The sequence below is a fragment of the Lolium rigidum genome, unplaced genomic scaffold (genome assembly GCF_022539505.1).
Source record: "Lolium rigidum isolate FL_2022 unplaced genomic scaffold, APGP_CSIRO_Lrig_0.1 contig_41499_1, whole genome shotgun sequence".
Taxonomy (NCBI): Eukaryota; Viridiplantae; Streptophyta; class Magnoliopsida; order Poales; family Poaceae; genus Lolium; species Lolium rigidum.
The window spans coordinates 8,463-24,722 of record NW_025900504.1 but is presented as its reverse complement, the minus strand read 5'-3'; the positions used below and the strand labels follow the sequence as shown (position 1 = coordinate 24,722).

The following is a 16,260-nucleotide window of genomic DNA, read 5'->3' as shown; positions in this document are numbered from 1 at the left end:
GTGGCCTCAAAAACGAGAAAAAAAAAGTTTTGACATGCACCACGGAGGGACCAAAATCGTCGGCCATGGTACACCAGCAACCACGGCGCGACTTCAACTTCGTCGGCCATGGCAACTTTTCTTGTAGTGCTAGGCCTCTGCTTGCAGAATGGAAAAGGAATCAAGCGGAATCAACGAGAAGCTGTAAGATACCGCCTCTGTGCATAGTTACCATTGTGCTTTTTAATTTTTTAAAGCTCAAAATAGTTAGTTACTCCAGATGCATATTCAAAATAGTTGTTGTAATATTGATTTTTTACGAAATAGGCCTGTAGCAAATGTTTTCTGAACTACTTTTTCACCAGGCAACCTCCATATGCTCTTATTTTAGCTCATAGCGATTTCGAGGCCGATTTGTTGTGTTCAAGCTTTTAAGCTAAATTTAAACTGAACTTGTTTTGGTTGCTGAAAACTTTGCTAAGAGAAAGGACCTTTCAATCTTGACTGGTTTACCCTACTAAGGTAGTCAGGATTGTATCACCAGGATCAATGCTAACTGGTGGATACCATATTGGGAGGGGCTTTCGATCGAGGATTGGTGGAGAAGAATGTCGTATGATGCTAGGACCAACCGCAAAGCTATGGCTTCCCTCACTATGTTAGTATCCTGGGAAGTGTGGTGCGAGCGTAATGCTAGAGTCTTCCGTACAAGCTTGCGCCTTCGTTTATTGTGTTTGATAGGATCAAATCCGAGTCGAGGTTGTGGGTCTTAGCGGGAGCTAAGTGCTTGGGTGATTTCATGCCGGGAGAGTAATACCTTTTGTCTTTGTCGGGGCTTCTAGCCTTTGTAAACTTTAAACTCTTTGCTTCTCCTTAATCAATGTAAAGGGGCAAAATCTATTTGCCCCCCGTTTCAAAAAAAAAAATATTACCAGAAGACTCATCAACTTCTCTGTAGCAGTTACATAAGGTTTTACTTGCCCTTAAATTCAAACTGAAAGAAACTTGTAAATGCAGGCAAAATGGTACTTGCGAGCTGCAGAGGGAGGGAATGTACGAGCCATGTATAACGTTTCCTTGTGTTACTGCTTGGGTGAAGGGTTTACGCAGGATCATGTGCGTGCTAAGAAGTGGCTGCAACTAGCTGCTGACTGTGGTCACAAGAAGGCTCTTTATGAGTGTGGTCTTAAACTATGCGCGGTATGTCATTTCTTATCTTGTACCACACGGGGATGCTGTTTTGTCTATCTAAACTATTTCCATGATAATCTGAAAATATTAGTGCATTTTTCCAAATGGTTTTCATTTGGAGGCATATTGTAATCAATTGTATTTTTTTTTTGTTTTTCCTGCATCCAGCATTGCTTGCTATTACATATACCACTGCATAGTGCATTATTGTTGCTCGTATAAGGTTAGGGATGTAAGCTTGGTTGCTCGGTGTTCGAAGTTCTCAGACTACATAGGTGCGATCAACGTTCCTGCTTGGGACCTACATGAAACCATACCATTTTGATGTTGACTTGGTTTGACTTTGGTATCTTTTTACTCAAGGAGACTTAGATAGACAGAACTGAAAGGAATAGTATATACTACTTCTGTCCATAAAAGGATGTCACAAGTATGCCTAAATTTAAGTGTATCTAGACACTTCTTAGTGTAATATAGATACATCGAATTTGGACAAATCTCTGACATACTATTTTGGACGGAGGGAGTAGTTTCTTGGTCAAGTTAAATAGATTAAGAGCAAAATGTTGTACATTATCAGCAAGGTCAATTTCTTAATTGCAGAGGATAACTACCACCAAAGTTGGCATCAGACACCGATAGTAGGCTGGGTCATTGGGGTGTTGTATAATATGTCATTAAGTAGACATGCCATTCTTGTATTCAGCTTTGTTGCTGTTTGGGATGTATTTGCTTGGTTTTCGTAAAGAAGCTGTTGATAATGGTAGCAACGTAGATCAGATACGTCATAACCTGTTGCATTGCTATGGAGTATCATTGGCTCTCCAATGTTATTTGATTAGTGAGTTGTGCATTCACCTGTAATTATTTTAATTTTTAAGCATCCGTTTGTGATGATGCATATCTTGCTTAGGCAGGAGACAAGATCAGGTCTTTCATGTATCTTACAGCATTTCTGTGGATGCCATTGTGAAAACGGTTCTTACGATTGAACTTTTTGCCTTCGTTTTTTGCTTTTAGGTACTTTGACCTTTGTACCCTTGAATTTACAGAGGTCCCTTTTTATTTTTGAACCTTGTAGTTACTCAACGATTGTGAACATGACAGTGGAGCTAACAAAAATGGCTACAGGCATTATGACGGTCTAGGGAATGATCAATGACACGAGAATATTCCCCAGAAGGGACATGGCTGTATTTGTTTAACACGACTTTTATTTATACATGCATTATGCCAGTCCAGCCTTCATAACATGCTACTAGTGGCCCGACGTTTAATCCGTGGAGTCAACAAAGATATTAAAGAAAACCATACACACCATATAAGAAAACAAATTTTATTCGGAGCAACATTCGTAGTAGTACTGCAGTAGTTTATCTTTTTGTGGCGCTGCAAGCTCAGAGTTTGGAAACAACGCCATTCTGGATGACTTTAGGCGAGTCAGCTTCCTTCACATCAGCAGCATCAGAAGTGCCAGGAGGCACGTCAACCGCAGGCGAACAGTTGAAGAATCCATGCGGCTGCAGTGGAGAAAATAAGCTTAAGCTCAGCTGAGATCGATTAAGTAATGGACGATTTCCTCTCTGAAACCAAAACTACAGCAGGAGGCTTCACAGGGTCAAAATGTGGTACGTACCATGAGCATGAAACCAATGCGTTCCACTGGCATGACAGGCCAGTCCTCCAGCCTTGGGATGTGGGTAAGTCCAATCCCCATTTTACATGTCTTTTATACATGTCTAAAATGAAAAACATGTGGCTTTTGCCACTGAGTGAAATTGCTATATTTTTTCTTGAAAACGCAATTTCATTTCATTGAAAAGATAGAGTTTACAATCCTCCGAGTAGTTGCCATCAACCTGGGATGTCCACTAAATACATGTAACTCTGTTGTAAATTGCTATTTTTGTACTGTCATATTTTACATAGTGTGGATCACCACCGTTTATGGCCCCCAATCCCATGAGGATAAGTTGAGTTTTTTGCGTGAGCTAGCGGAGAGGAGGAGCCTTTGCCCAGGGCCATGGCTGCTTCTTGGAGACTTCAACATGATTATGTATGCGGAGGAGAAAAGCAACAATCGCCTTGATAGAGCCATGATGGCGAGGTTCCGACAGTTCGCCCAGGAGCATGAGATCAAGGATCTCTACTTACATGGTAGAAGATTCACTTGGAGCAACGAGAGAGAGGAGCCAACTCTTACACGCATAGATCGAGCTATTGTTTCGGTGGACTGGGATCTTATGCACCCAGACGCCTTCCTACAGGCTCTTTCTTCTTCGGTTTCGGATCACGCTCCGATCCATCTCTCGTTGAGTGCGGCTTTTAAGCCTAAGAGAAGATTTAAATTTGAGGCCTTTTGGCTTAACCTGGAGGGTTTTGAGGAGGCGCTTAAGGAGGCTTGGAAGTGCGACCCTAGCATTGTGGACCCTTTTAGACGGTTGGATGCCCTCTTTCGTAACGCGGCAGAGTTTCTCCAAGCTTGGAGTGAGAGGAAGGTTGGGAACATTAAGCTGAGGATGGCTATGGCAAACACCCTGATCTTGAGGTTTGATGTGGCGCAAGAGTCGAGAGCCCTTACACAGGCCGAGGGATGGCTTAGGAGAACGCTGAAGCTCGCGGTACTAGGGATGGCGTCCCTTGAGCGCACCATGGCTCGGCAAAGATCCCGAGTACGTTGGCTCCAAGAGGGCGATGCAAACACCAAGCTATTCCATGCGGTCGCCAATGGAAGGAGAGCGAAGAACTTCATTGTCGCGGTGAGAGTTGGGGAGGAGTTGGTGACGGAGCAGGAGAGGAAGAATGAGGTTTTCACCGAGGCTTATGAGAACCTTCTGGGGACCATCCTGAATAGAGAACACACCTTAGACCTAGAGGCCCTAGACATGCCTGTGGCGGATCTGGAAGAGTTGGATGCCTTGTTCACTGAGGAGGAGGTATGGAAGACGATTCGTGAGATGCCGAGTGATAAAGAGCCAGGACCGGATGGCTTTACGGGAGCTTTTTACCAGAGGGCTTGGCCAATCATCAAACATGACATCCTGGCCGGACTCTTGAAACTTGGAGTGGTAGACGGAAGAGGTTTTGCCAGACTGAATCGAGCTTTAATCACCTTGATCCCTAAGAGGCCGGAGGCGCTGGAAATCAAAGATTATAGGCCCATTAGCCTCACTACTAGGAAAAGGGCAATCAGTGGCGCACCACTTTTACCCATCAGTGGCGCACTAGTGGTGCGCCACTGTTATCACGCCACTGCTAACTTTTAGTAGTGGCGCACTAGTGGTGCGCCATTGCTATTTGGCTTAGCAGTGGCGCACCAGGTAGTGCGCCACTACTAGCTTCATGGTGCGCCACTCCTAAACGTCTGAGGTGCGCCACTGGATAGAAAAAAGGCGCGCCACTACTAAAATTTGAAATTTCTAGATCTGGATCTGGATCGGGATCTGGATCTGGCACATTTCGTTCCGAATTTTTTGGCTCGTTATTTTTCTCGTTCTTGTTGCTAGAATTATTTTTGCAATGTTCATTCTCATTTTTCTTAGCCTAGCCGCCGGTGGTGATGGATGAGGGACGTAGGAGAGGTGAAGAGAGGTGAGGAGATGTAGGAGAGGATGAACAAGAGGACGAAGGATGGAAGTAATGGAGGCTTGAGGGTCGCCTGAGGGTCATCGGAGAGTAAGGTCACCGGAGCTCGCCGGAAAGTAAGGTCACCGGAGCTCGACATAGTGGAGGAGGTCGCCGGAGTGAAAGGAGGAGAGGAGAGGAGGAGGTCGCCGGAGTGAAAGGAGGAGAGGAGAGAGGAGGAGGTCGCCGGAGTGAAAGGAGGAGAGGAGAGGAGAGGAGGAGGTCGCCGGAGTGAAAGGAGGAGAGGAGAGGAGGAGGTCGCCGGAGTGAAAGGAGGAGAGGAGAGGAGGATAGCAGGAGGAGGAGAGGAGAATGAAAGCACGAGGAGGAGGGAGGAGGGAGGAGGGGGTTAAGTGGCCGGCTCCTCCATTTTGAAATTCGTGGGCGGGAAGCTTAGCAGTGGCGCACCAAGGCATGGGTGCGCCACCGCTATTTTTTTCTATTTTTTGCCCAAAATCTAAAACCTGAAAAAAGTCCTGTTTCTGTTTTGAATTTGACGAATCCATTTTTTCTCCAAACGGCCGTAGGCAGTTGAATTCGAATAGGAAATTTCGCGTAGATCGATTTTGATATAAAAAAGTTTTTCATCGGAGGTCGTATGCAACCAGAAATCCCGTTTTACCGAAACATGACGCCATTTTGCATAATATATCAAAATTCATTTTTTTCAATTTTCACTAAACCTAGATGACATATTACATGGGCATTTCAAAGGATTTAATTTTTTGAATTTTCTATCTATTTCTTTTATTTTTTGCAAACTCCAAAAGGCGATCCACGGGGGGGGGGTGTGGAAATGTTTGGGCACCACTTAGCAGTGGCGCACCAAGCATGGTGCGCCACTACTAAGTGATGCCCAAACATTTCCATCCTCCCCTTTACATAGTAATGGCGCACCATGTAGAGGTGCGCCACTGCTACACGCACCGCAGGAGAGGTGCGCCACTACTACATTTTTAATAGTGGCCCACCACTTTCCGGTGCGCCACTGCTAAGTAGTAGTGGCGCACTGCCCTCTTGGTGCGCCACTAACACCCATCTTACGGCTAGGCTTTTTCCTAGTAGTGCCTTGTTCATAGCTTCGCAAAGCTCTTCTCTAAGATCATTGCGAATCGACTCCGCCCCAGATTGGGCGAGTTGGTGAGTATGAACCAGTCCGCGTTCATCAAGCGCCGTAGCTTGCATGATAATTTTGTGCTCGTGAGACAAGTGGCTAGGAAGATCAACACTAGGAGACATACGGGGGTGCTCCTCAAGATTGACATTGCGCGTGCTTTCGACTCTATCTCTTGGAGTTTCCTGTTTGAGGTGTTGAGGAGAATGGGCTTTGGTGAGAGATACTTGAAGTGGCTAGCGCTGCTACTTTATACCTCCAACACAAAGGTGATGGTGAACGGAGTCCCGGGAGAGCGCTTTTTTCATCGGAGAGGCTTGAGACAGGGGGACCCCACATCCCCCATGCTCTTTGTGGCGGCTATGGAGGCCCTGACCAGAATTGTGCTTAAGGCGGTTGAGGCAGGTTTATTTGGAGGTTTGGCCTCTATCTCTCCCTTACAGAGGATTTCCGTGTACGCGGATGATGTGGTTCTGTTCCTCAAGCCGCTACAGGGGGAGCTATGGGCCACGAGACACATTTTGAGTCTTTTTGGTGAGGCGTCAGGGCTCCATGTGAACTTTCGAAAAACTACTGCCACGCTGATTCGTGGATCTCATGAGGAGGAGGAGAGGACGGCCAGGATCCTAGGATGTGAGCTGGCGGCCTTCCCAATCAGATACTTGGGGCTTCAGCTCGCACTCCGGCCCCTCACTAAGGCGGAGTGGCAACAACTTCTTGACCAAGTCACCAGGAGCGTCCCAGGGTGGCAGAGGGGACTCATTAGCAGAGAAGGCAGGCTTGTCCTTATAAACTCGGTGGTGGCGGCGAGAGCGGTCCACCAAATGGTGGTTGCGGAGGCACCGACCTGGATGTTGGAAGAGATAAACAAGTGGATGAGGGCCTTTTTCTGGGCCGGTAAGGAGGACGTGCATGGTGGACAGTGTCTAGTGGCATGGAGGAGCATCTGTAAACCTAAGGAGCTCGGCGGGTTGGGGGTCAAGGAGTTGAGGCTACAGGGCCTCGCCCTTAGAGTGAGATGGTTATGGCTTAGACGCACTGCCCGGAGAGGCCTTGGCGGGGCCTACCCAGGCTAAAGGATCCGGAAGCGAGAAGGGGTCTTTCGGAGCCTAGCACGGTTTACGGTGGGAGACGGACGCCTCACCTACGCCCGGAGGGACGAGATGGATCGGAGGTTACACGGCGGAAGAGTTGGCACCGGAGGTTTTGCCAGGGTCCCTACAAGGAGGAGGAACTCTCGCCTGGTGGCGGAGGCGCTGCAGGAGGACGTCTGGATTGATGACATTCATGGGGAGATGACTGTTGACCTTTGGATGCAATGCCTAAATCTGTGGGAGGCTGTCGAAGAGGTGGAGAAGGATAGCACGAGACCTGATAGCATCACCTGGAAAGGTGTGGAATCAGGAACCTACACGGCAAAGGGTACATATAAGATGTTGTGTCAGGGAGGCATTCGCTGGGCCATGAGTAAGCCGGTGTGGGGTTCCTTTTCCCCCATGAAGTGCAAGGTGTTTGCTTGGCTGACCTTGAGATATAGGCTTTGGACCTCGGACAGGAGAGCGAGACATGGGCTCCAGGAGCATCCAGATTTGTGCTACATATGTCTACAAGAGGAGGACAACGTTGATCACATCTTCACCCTTTGCCCCTATGCCAGACAGGTGTGGTACAGAGTACTTAGGAGCGCGAACCTACGGATTGCGGATCCTGGGTTCACGGGGAACCTACAAAGATGGTGGACGGAGGCCCGTAAGCGGGTGAGGAGGTTCGACAGGAAGCGTTTTGACACCATGGTCATCTGCACGGCTTGGACGCTCTGGAAACAGAGGAACGCAAGGGCTTTTGGGAATGAAAGGGAGCAGAAAACGGTAGAACAAGTCCTAGTGCAGGTGAGAGATGTTTTCCACCTATGGGAGAGGGCTAAGAGAGGAGGGAGGCTAGGTGCAGCGAGAGAGTAGGCCTAGGCGGAGGGAGGTGGTGCGTGTGTGTGTCTCAGCACTCTTGTGCTTTCTTGTAAACTTTTGCTTCTCCTTCTATAAAGATAAGGCACGCGTTTTGCGTGCTCTCGAAAAAAAAAAATTACATAGTCTGTATATTTTTTTGTACACATAGCTTCCTGTCTAGCAAAATGTCTAGGCAGCCAGGGTTCAGAGACTCACCACCTATCTTAATAATAGGGGTTCCTCCCCATGTTAGTTTGTTTTTGGTCTTTCGAAAAAAAGAAATCAGTCATGAGCAAGTGCTTGATAAAAGATAGGTTGTCGTTCAGGTGTGTTTATGTACTATCATACCTATGGTCTGGTTTGGTTGTAAGAAGCAGCTCCGCAATTAGTTAATATAAGCCGTTCCTCAATAGGTTCTTAATTCCTAGAAAATTTGGCTTTACAATTTTGCCAGCAAATGATACGTGTGAGTTGCAAAAATAACACATGCATTTCTTATTTAGTGTGTGAACTCAAGGGAGATGACCATAGAAAGATAGAGCGGCTATTTATGAATATAATTTGGCTGACTAAAATTCAACTTGCTTTGTAGTTACTTTGGTTCCACATATATTTACATTTTAGCCTACTTTGTCTAGTGGCTCAAAGTAGACCCATGTCCCTCTTTCCAATAACTTTTTTTGTTAATAGAGTGAGCTACAACATTTAGTTTGTGCGTAGTTTTTAGTGATCAGTGCTTTTGTTTACACAATTTGTACTCTTTTCTATATGGCATTTAAGTCTTTCCTTGGCCCTGCACCGCGTCACATGGCATTGTGTTCGGCCATATATGTTCAACCGAGTTTTAAATGAGGTATGTCCTGTTGCTTCTCTTTGTCTGTTCATGCAAAGTTCAGTATTCCTGTTCCTAGAATAATCTATGGATAAGAAAGATAGAAAGTATTATAGCAACCATTTACACCAACATTAACTCAGAGTTCCTTCTTAGTCACTGAAGGATCAAACTGTAAAATCGGTGAGAAAATTTACAGATTATCATGGTTTGCAAGAAGCATTAAAAAAATTGCTAAAGACTTGAAGCGTTTATTTAAATAAATAATCCACATAAATAGATTCATCATTTTATCTTTGCATATAGATAGATGCATCATTTTATCTTTGGTTAGGTTTGAAGCATTTATTTTTGTAGTATTTTATTTTCTTATTCCAGAAAAATAATTCATCGTACTTGATTCTCTACAACCCTGTCTATCTTCTTAGTCCGGAAGAAATAACTTTGTACTTGATTTTTCTACTCCCCCTTTTATCCTTGCATAAAAGAAGAATTTTTATTAGCTCTAAAAGGCTCTTTGGATGCACCATCGTTGGTCATTACACAGTATATACCTCACTTTGGGAAATTTGCCGTATTGCTTGGTTTCACTTTGTTTGGTAGATACATATATATGAAAACATGGCTATGATTTCTGTTCATTTTAACTCGAGTCTCCGGTTCTATCTGCAGGTATTAAGGGCATGTACAATGCGGCGCTTAGCACATGCGCTAGGGATAGTAATCCTGGCCGTTTTGATCAAATCCCTGCCGATCCCAGGAATACAGCTTACATCGGCTCTTACCCATGCGCCGATCTAATAATGATCTGACTTTTTTCCTTCGTATTGTCATCATGCTTTTTGTTCATACTAGAATGGTCCTCCTTGCTGGATGCCTGAACCATTACCAAAGAGTATTACGTAGGAGGAGCTAGCCAGCCGAGCTAGCCATTGAATTAATTACAGCCTGGCCAATCCACTTTCGGTATCTTGGGTGACTTCTGATTCCTTACCTACTTGGAAAATGGTGCTTTAATATACCACTCATTACTCTGAAATTAATTAACTAAAATGTTTTATGCTTCCATAGATCTGCCTAAAATTACCTTATCACACAGTAGCTTGGCATTTCCTACTAGCCGTGTCAGAAAGATTATTCTTTGCCTTCCATCTGGTTATGCCGTGGAAATAGGAATCGATAGTTTCATTGTCGTTCAAGCTCCAAGGTAGTTCTTTTGTTTTGACACTGCATGCTTTGCTGCTCCGATATATCCATCATATTTTAATTATCGGTCACAAAATATATTTGGGGTTGTAATAGCTACACATGAAAATCCTGTATATTATTTTTTGGAGAAGCCATCTTTTTAAAAGCAAATGGAAGTTATGTCAAAATTGAGCTCTGTAGTGTGGTCAAAGATTGGTCACCTATTCTTGCATCCACAAAGCCATCAAAAAATATGAAATAGATGAAACTACAATTTGGTAGCAAATTGAAGCTGTACTTCATGGAGAACTATATTTAGTTGTGTCGCTTCAGGTGGTAAGATAAGATTCTTTTAGACCATTTCACTTCCAAACTAAAAACGTTGAATATCTGTAGAATGGTTCATACATTCTTTGTGTCTTTCATTGGACTACAGCCTTTTAATTTGAATCCTCTCTGATGTGTGCAGATATGGACTATTTTCAATGGGTTCCAAGTTCCGAAATCAGCTCCTCTCTTGATGTATTGTTATGCTATTTCCGCACCATTGTAAACATTTTGAGTATCTCTTATCGAACAACATATCTCGCACTTTACACTTGTTGGACCCTCTCTCATGATGACTTCGAAGTAATTATGTTAGACGTGGCTGCCGCTTGACAGTTATTTATATTATTGCTTGGCTAAAAAGGATTAGAGGTACATTATATTTTTCATGTGGTTAGTATATTCTAAATGATACAATACCCAAAATACTTTACCCAGCGATTGACTATGTGAAAGGTTGGGTGGCTTGTGGACTGATAGACTTATTTTCTGACTATTATCATCGATTTGTATAAATACTTGATGCATTTTGGATGACGGGTCTTGAAACCAGTTGTAACATATTCCTCTATTTATATGGCTGTACATAAGCGTGTTTGCTACTATGTCGTGATTTTGTGTATTTTGTTTATCGTAATTTCATCCTATTGACTTTGTTTTGAAAATCATTTAGCCACGTTATACAATGTGTAAATTGTCACCTATTCTACGGGGTCGTGCGCCAAGGCGCACATCTAAATCTAGTTAAACTAATCCTTGAAGAACAAGGAGCAATCATAACGGATCGGATCTACTAAACAATGATCAAGCGAGGTGCCGCCCTTACACCTAAGATAGGTGTAAGGGCGGCTAGACGTCTAAGGGTTGCATGGACGAAAGCATGTGACACGATGAAACAATGCTAACCCTAACACATCTACGATAACTACGTTGCTCGCCATCAACAAGGCTTCAGCACGAGCAACGCATGAACAACGAATAAACGTGTACTGCCTAGATCGCAAGATGCGATCTAGGCAGCATGATGCTTACCCGGAATTAACCCTTGTTGCAAGGGAGTTGGCGTTGCGCCTAGATTGGTTTGTGATGAACGTGATTGTTGTCTTTCTCAATAACCCTAGATACATATTTATAGTCCGTGGACTTTCTAACGTGGGAATAATCCCAACCGTGCACGAGCAAAACTCTATCTAACCGACACGTATCCTACTATATTTACAGATACATGGGCAAACTAGCCCAAACTTTGTATACAAGGCCGATTCATGTATTTCTTCCGTGTATATTCTTCAAGCCCATCTTAATCGCGGCCCACCTCTGATCCGGTCAAATTCTGGTGATAACACATGCCCCCCTAGTTTTGGAAATGATAATTCCAAAATCACTCTACTTTTTCTTCGTCGGGTCATGTCGTGGCAGAGCAGAACCGTCGCAGTACCCTTCATCATGATGACTTGCCTTCTCAACTTCTCCGCGTGACCTGGCAAATTTTCAGGGATTTTTCTTCTTTGGGCACCACCTCCTCGGAAACTGCTGTGGCATTGAATCTCCACTATATCCCTTTTATTTAACCGCATCGAGCAGTTTCATTCTTCATCCCCTCCTCATCCTCTGTTCCTCTGTAGTACTCGAAAACCCTTCTTCCACCATGGACTCCTCCTCCTCTTCCTCCTCCGGTCTTTCCTTCCGGTCTTCCTCCTCCCGCGAGCCGACGCCAGAGGACATACGCGCCCGGAGCGATGGGACGAGGCGGACCGGGACTTCTCCGTCCGGTCAGAGGATGATGAATCCCTGACCGATGGGGAAGACAACCTCCATTTCCTCATTGATGGGGATTCGGAGGATGAGGGCGACGATGATGCTCTCTGGGGCGAAGACATCTCTTCTGATGAGGAAGATGAGGAAGCGGAGGAGGACACCTCCTCCGACGAGTACCCGCCGATGAAGCGCTTCCGCGCCGGGTCGGATGATGATGACGACGACGACGATGACGAAGAGGAGTACGGGGCCCCTGTCGAAGGTTACGGCAGCAGTGACGAGGAGCCCGCCGGCAGCAGCGCCGACAGCAGCCAGGACAGCACCGACGAGGGCAGCAACGGCCCTTAGACCAGGACTAGTAGCATAGGACTAGCAGTAGTAGTGCATTAGGCATCGGATGATCCTTTTGAGAGCCATCGGTTCTTTCTTGTAAAGCCGTTCTTTTGAATCAATAAGAACTGTTCTTCCAATTTGACTCTCCATTTATCCAATTTCAAGTCTTCAATTTGCCGCACCAAGAACCGATAGCAACGTATCGGACTTTTCGCCTCAAACGCCCATGAGGCCAGACTCAAACATCAATTTAGACAGTCATTCAAGCACTCCTCAAATTCAGACTGTAATTTAATATCTGACCATAATACTTTGCAACTCTAAAGCCGATGGCTGTTCATCGGCTGTTTTGAAAATCCAGTCTCCTTCAGGTTAGATAGTTTTGCCGATGATGTCCCTTCATCTCGTTGCAGCAACAGGACGGTCCAGAACCTGTAGATGATGACGGCTCCCCTTTCAGATTCCTCCCAGCAGCTCCGGTGGTCCTCTTTTGCAAAAACTCACCACCTTTGAAGAAGGTTGTGATGTAGAGTCAGCCGAAGACACCTAAATCGGCTTCAAAAAGCAGAGTGTCTACTAGGTCAGCTGCCCCCCGAGCCTCAGTCAAGGCGAGAACAGCGGTGAGGAAAGCAGCTGCCAGGAAGACTCTGAAGCGCCACAGCCCTACTCCAGCTGAAGAAGGCTCGCACGTAAGTTTCGCCCATGCTTTGGCTGATTTCATTCATCCTTCTAGGTTTCTGCAGCATACTTGCATTTCTTCTACAGACCTCTACTGAAGAGAACTCTAGTGAGGACACACAGTTCAGTCGAAGGGACTCGAGCTCGGGCAATTCTGAGAAAACCACCACGCAGAGCCAGCCAGACTTGCCACCGTCGGCTTCCAAGAAAAGGTCAGCCCCTGAACCTGCCGTTTCCCAAACTCCCATCAAAGCAGGGCAGGGCAGCCTACAAACAAAGAACCGATGCATCAAGAGAGCTCAACCGCAAGCCTCTCCATCAAACCAGGAGATATCAAACGTAAATCCATCCTCTCCTCGGCTCATTTTGCATGCTGACCCGTTGTCGTTCTTATCGGCTAACCTCTTCCTTTGCAGATTGATGACACCTCCACTGGGGAAGTCGAGGAGGTACCCATGCCATCCGTCACTCTGGCCCTAGCAACTTCTACGGGTGTAGTTGAGAAGGTAGCCAACTTGGCCAAACCGACAGCAGAAACGCCAGCCGATCACCTCTTCTTCCGTTGAAAGCCGATATTGCAGACAAAATACCAACGGCTTGATGAGCAAAAGGCTGCCTTGTACACCAAACTGACACATCTGAAAGCTGAACTGAAGACCGACTTGGCCGAAATCCGCGCCTTGAACACGCAGCTGGTAGATCCTGTGTAATTTGTACTAGAGTCGATGGCTGTGCATCGGCTTTACTTGTATACTGTTGTCTTCGCATATTTTCTCAAGTCGATGTCGGTGCATCGGCTGTGACTTGCATGTACATTTTTTTTACTGGCCGATTTTCTATCGGCCCCCAATATTTCACTACACATGTATCTGTTATCACCAGAATTTGACCGGATCAGAGGTGGGCTGCGATTGGAGATGGGCTTGAAGAATATACGTAGAAGAAATACATGAATCGGCCTTCTATACCAAGTTTGGGCTAGTTTGCCCGTGTATCTGTAAACATAGTAGGATACGTGTCGTTTAGAAGTTAGAGTTTAACCCGTGCACGGTTAGGTGCACGCCTGGATTAGAAAGTCCCCCGGACTATAAATATGTATCTAGGGTTTATGAAATAAACAACAATCACGTTCACCACAAACCAATCTAGGCGCATCGCCAACTCCCCGTCTCGAGGGTTTCTTCCGGGTAAGCACCATGCTGCCTAGATCGCATCTTGCGATCTAGGCAGCACACGTTTATTCGTCGTTCATGCGTTGCTCGTATCGAAGCCTTTTTGATGGCGAGCAACGTAGTTATCATAGATGTTTTAGGGTTAGCATTGCTCATCATATCATATGCTATCGTCGTGCAACCCTTAGGCATCTAGCCGCCCTTACGCCTATCTTGGGTGTAAGGGCGGCACCCGCTTGATCATTGTTTAGTAGATCCGATCCGTTATGATTGCTCCTTGTTCTTCAAGGATTAGTTTAATATCTGCATCGTTAGGCCTTACAAACGGGTCGAAGGATCCGGTGGCGCGTAGGGTGTAGTTTGCTAGCCCTAGGCGAGGATGTTCCGAGGATCAACTTCGTGTTGGTTTTTAGGCCTTGTCTAGGGTCGGTTTACGATCACCGTGCGTGGCCGCCAGGCTCGATCACGAGTAGGATGTTCCGATTATGCGGTGAAAACCCCAAATCGTAGTAGGTCGCTTTAGCTTTATCTTGATCAAGCAGGACCACCATCTGATCGTACACCTCGTACGTATCATGGGTGGATCGGCTCTTTGAGCCGATTCACAGGACAACCCGAGAGCCGATCGAGGCTCGTATTTAACGTTTACGTGTATGCCATGCAGGAAACTAAGCGAGGCATTATCCAACACCTTCCCGACCAGGTATAGGTCGGTGGCACGCCCTGCATCAGCATCGGACGTGCGTGCGGAAGGCTTTGCGGGCCGTCGCTCGGAGGGACCGGGGCCAGCCGCAGTCCCGGGAGATTCCCGGCTCTACGGTGTTGCCCGTCGCTGCCCGCCGGTGGGTTTCGACCGCAACACATTCACGGCACGCCCGGTGGGACAATCTTCGACATCAACCGCGTCGCCATCTACATCCGAGATGGCGGAAGGCACTCCGGTCAAGTACGAGGATCCGGCCGAGGACCTCAAGAAGAAGCATGACGAGATCAAAGCGGTCCTCGAAGCCGACCTCATCGGCTCTTTCCACGAACCCGCTCACATGGCATCGGGTGGAAGGGGTTCTCACTCGAAGGCGCGCTCGATGGAGTGGACCTGTCCACCCCGTCGGAAGAACGCACCGAGTCGCTGCGTCGGGAGATCAACTTCATGGTGGCTCATTCGCTGCACCGCCATTCCGAGAGTCCGGTGAACACTTTGGAGCGTGTCGCTCCGCGCGTGATCCAGGAAATCATGAGCCATCGGTATTCTCCGTCGGGACCGGCTCCAGGGACTTACCAAGGAGAGATGCCACTCCGAGTCCCGTCCACCGCTGCCGTTCGCGTTGGCAGCACCGGAAGTGCCGAGTTCATCGGCATACGTCGTCTACAAGATTGGTGGTGACCCTAGTGACTACCAATTCTTACATGAGGCGCCCAAGGAGATCCCCCACGGATACACGTGCGCATACGTGCCGGGCTCGCGATGAATCGGGCACTCTCGAACCGAGCTGCAGCGGCGGGGACTTCGGAGACAGCGAGGAGGAACGTCGGGAACGGATCTTGAGAAGCGGACGTGGCTAGCTAAGTACGCCACTCCGACAAACCTCCGGAGCTCAGCTCCTGCAGTTGGCTCGCAGTTGGAAAAGCAAGCATGGCTGGCTAAGTATGCCACCCCGGCGAATCTTCAGAGTTCGACGCCTGCAGCCATCACCGCGGATCAGATTTGTACAATTCTGAAAGACCAGTTCGGCATGATGCCGAAAAGGAGGACAATCGGCTATTCCAAGCCATACCCCAACGAGTACGAATTGATCCCGCTACCACCCAAATATCGGCTCCCTGATTTCACAAAGTTTAATGGATCAGATGGTTCCAGCTCCATCGAGCATGTGAGCCGATATTTGGCACAGCTGGGCATGATCTCGAGCATCGGACGAGCTGCGTGTGAGGTTCTTCGCACGGTCCCTCACGGGATCGGCTTTCGGGTGGTACACATCGCTGCCACCAAACTCAATCCGGACTTAGAAGCGGTTGGAAGAACAGTTCCACGTGCGGTATCACTCGGAGGCTTCGAGGCTGGTATTGCCGATCTAGCACAAGTACGACGGAGCGCGGGGAAACGGTGGCGGAATACGTCCG

The 16,260-nt window shown here is 46.9% G+C and overlaps 1 long non-coding RNA gene across 1 annotated transcript; it reads right to left on the bottom strand.

Annotated features, from left to right (window-relative positions):
• Window positions 1-2,490: 2,490 nt before the first annotated feature.
• Window positions 2,491-2,880, bottom strand: LOC124681384. The gene is made up of 2 exons (XR_006995855.1): window positions 2,807-2,880; window positions 2,491-2,690 (listed from the first exon to the last, which is right to left on the bottom strand). It is a non-coding gene; the product is annotated as an uncharacterized LOC124681384 (long non-coding RNA).
• Between the last annotated feature and the right edge of the window lie 13,380 nt (window positions 2,881-16,260).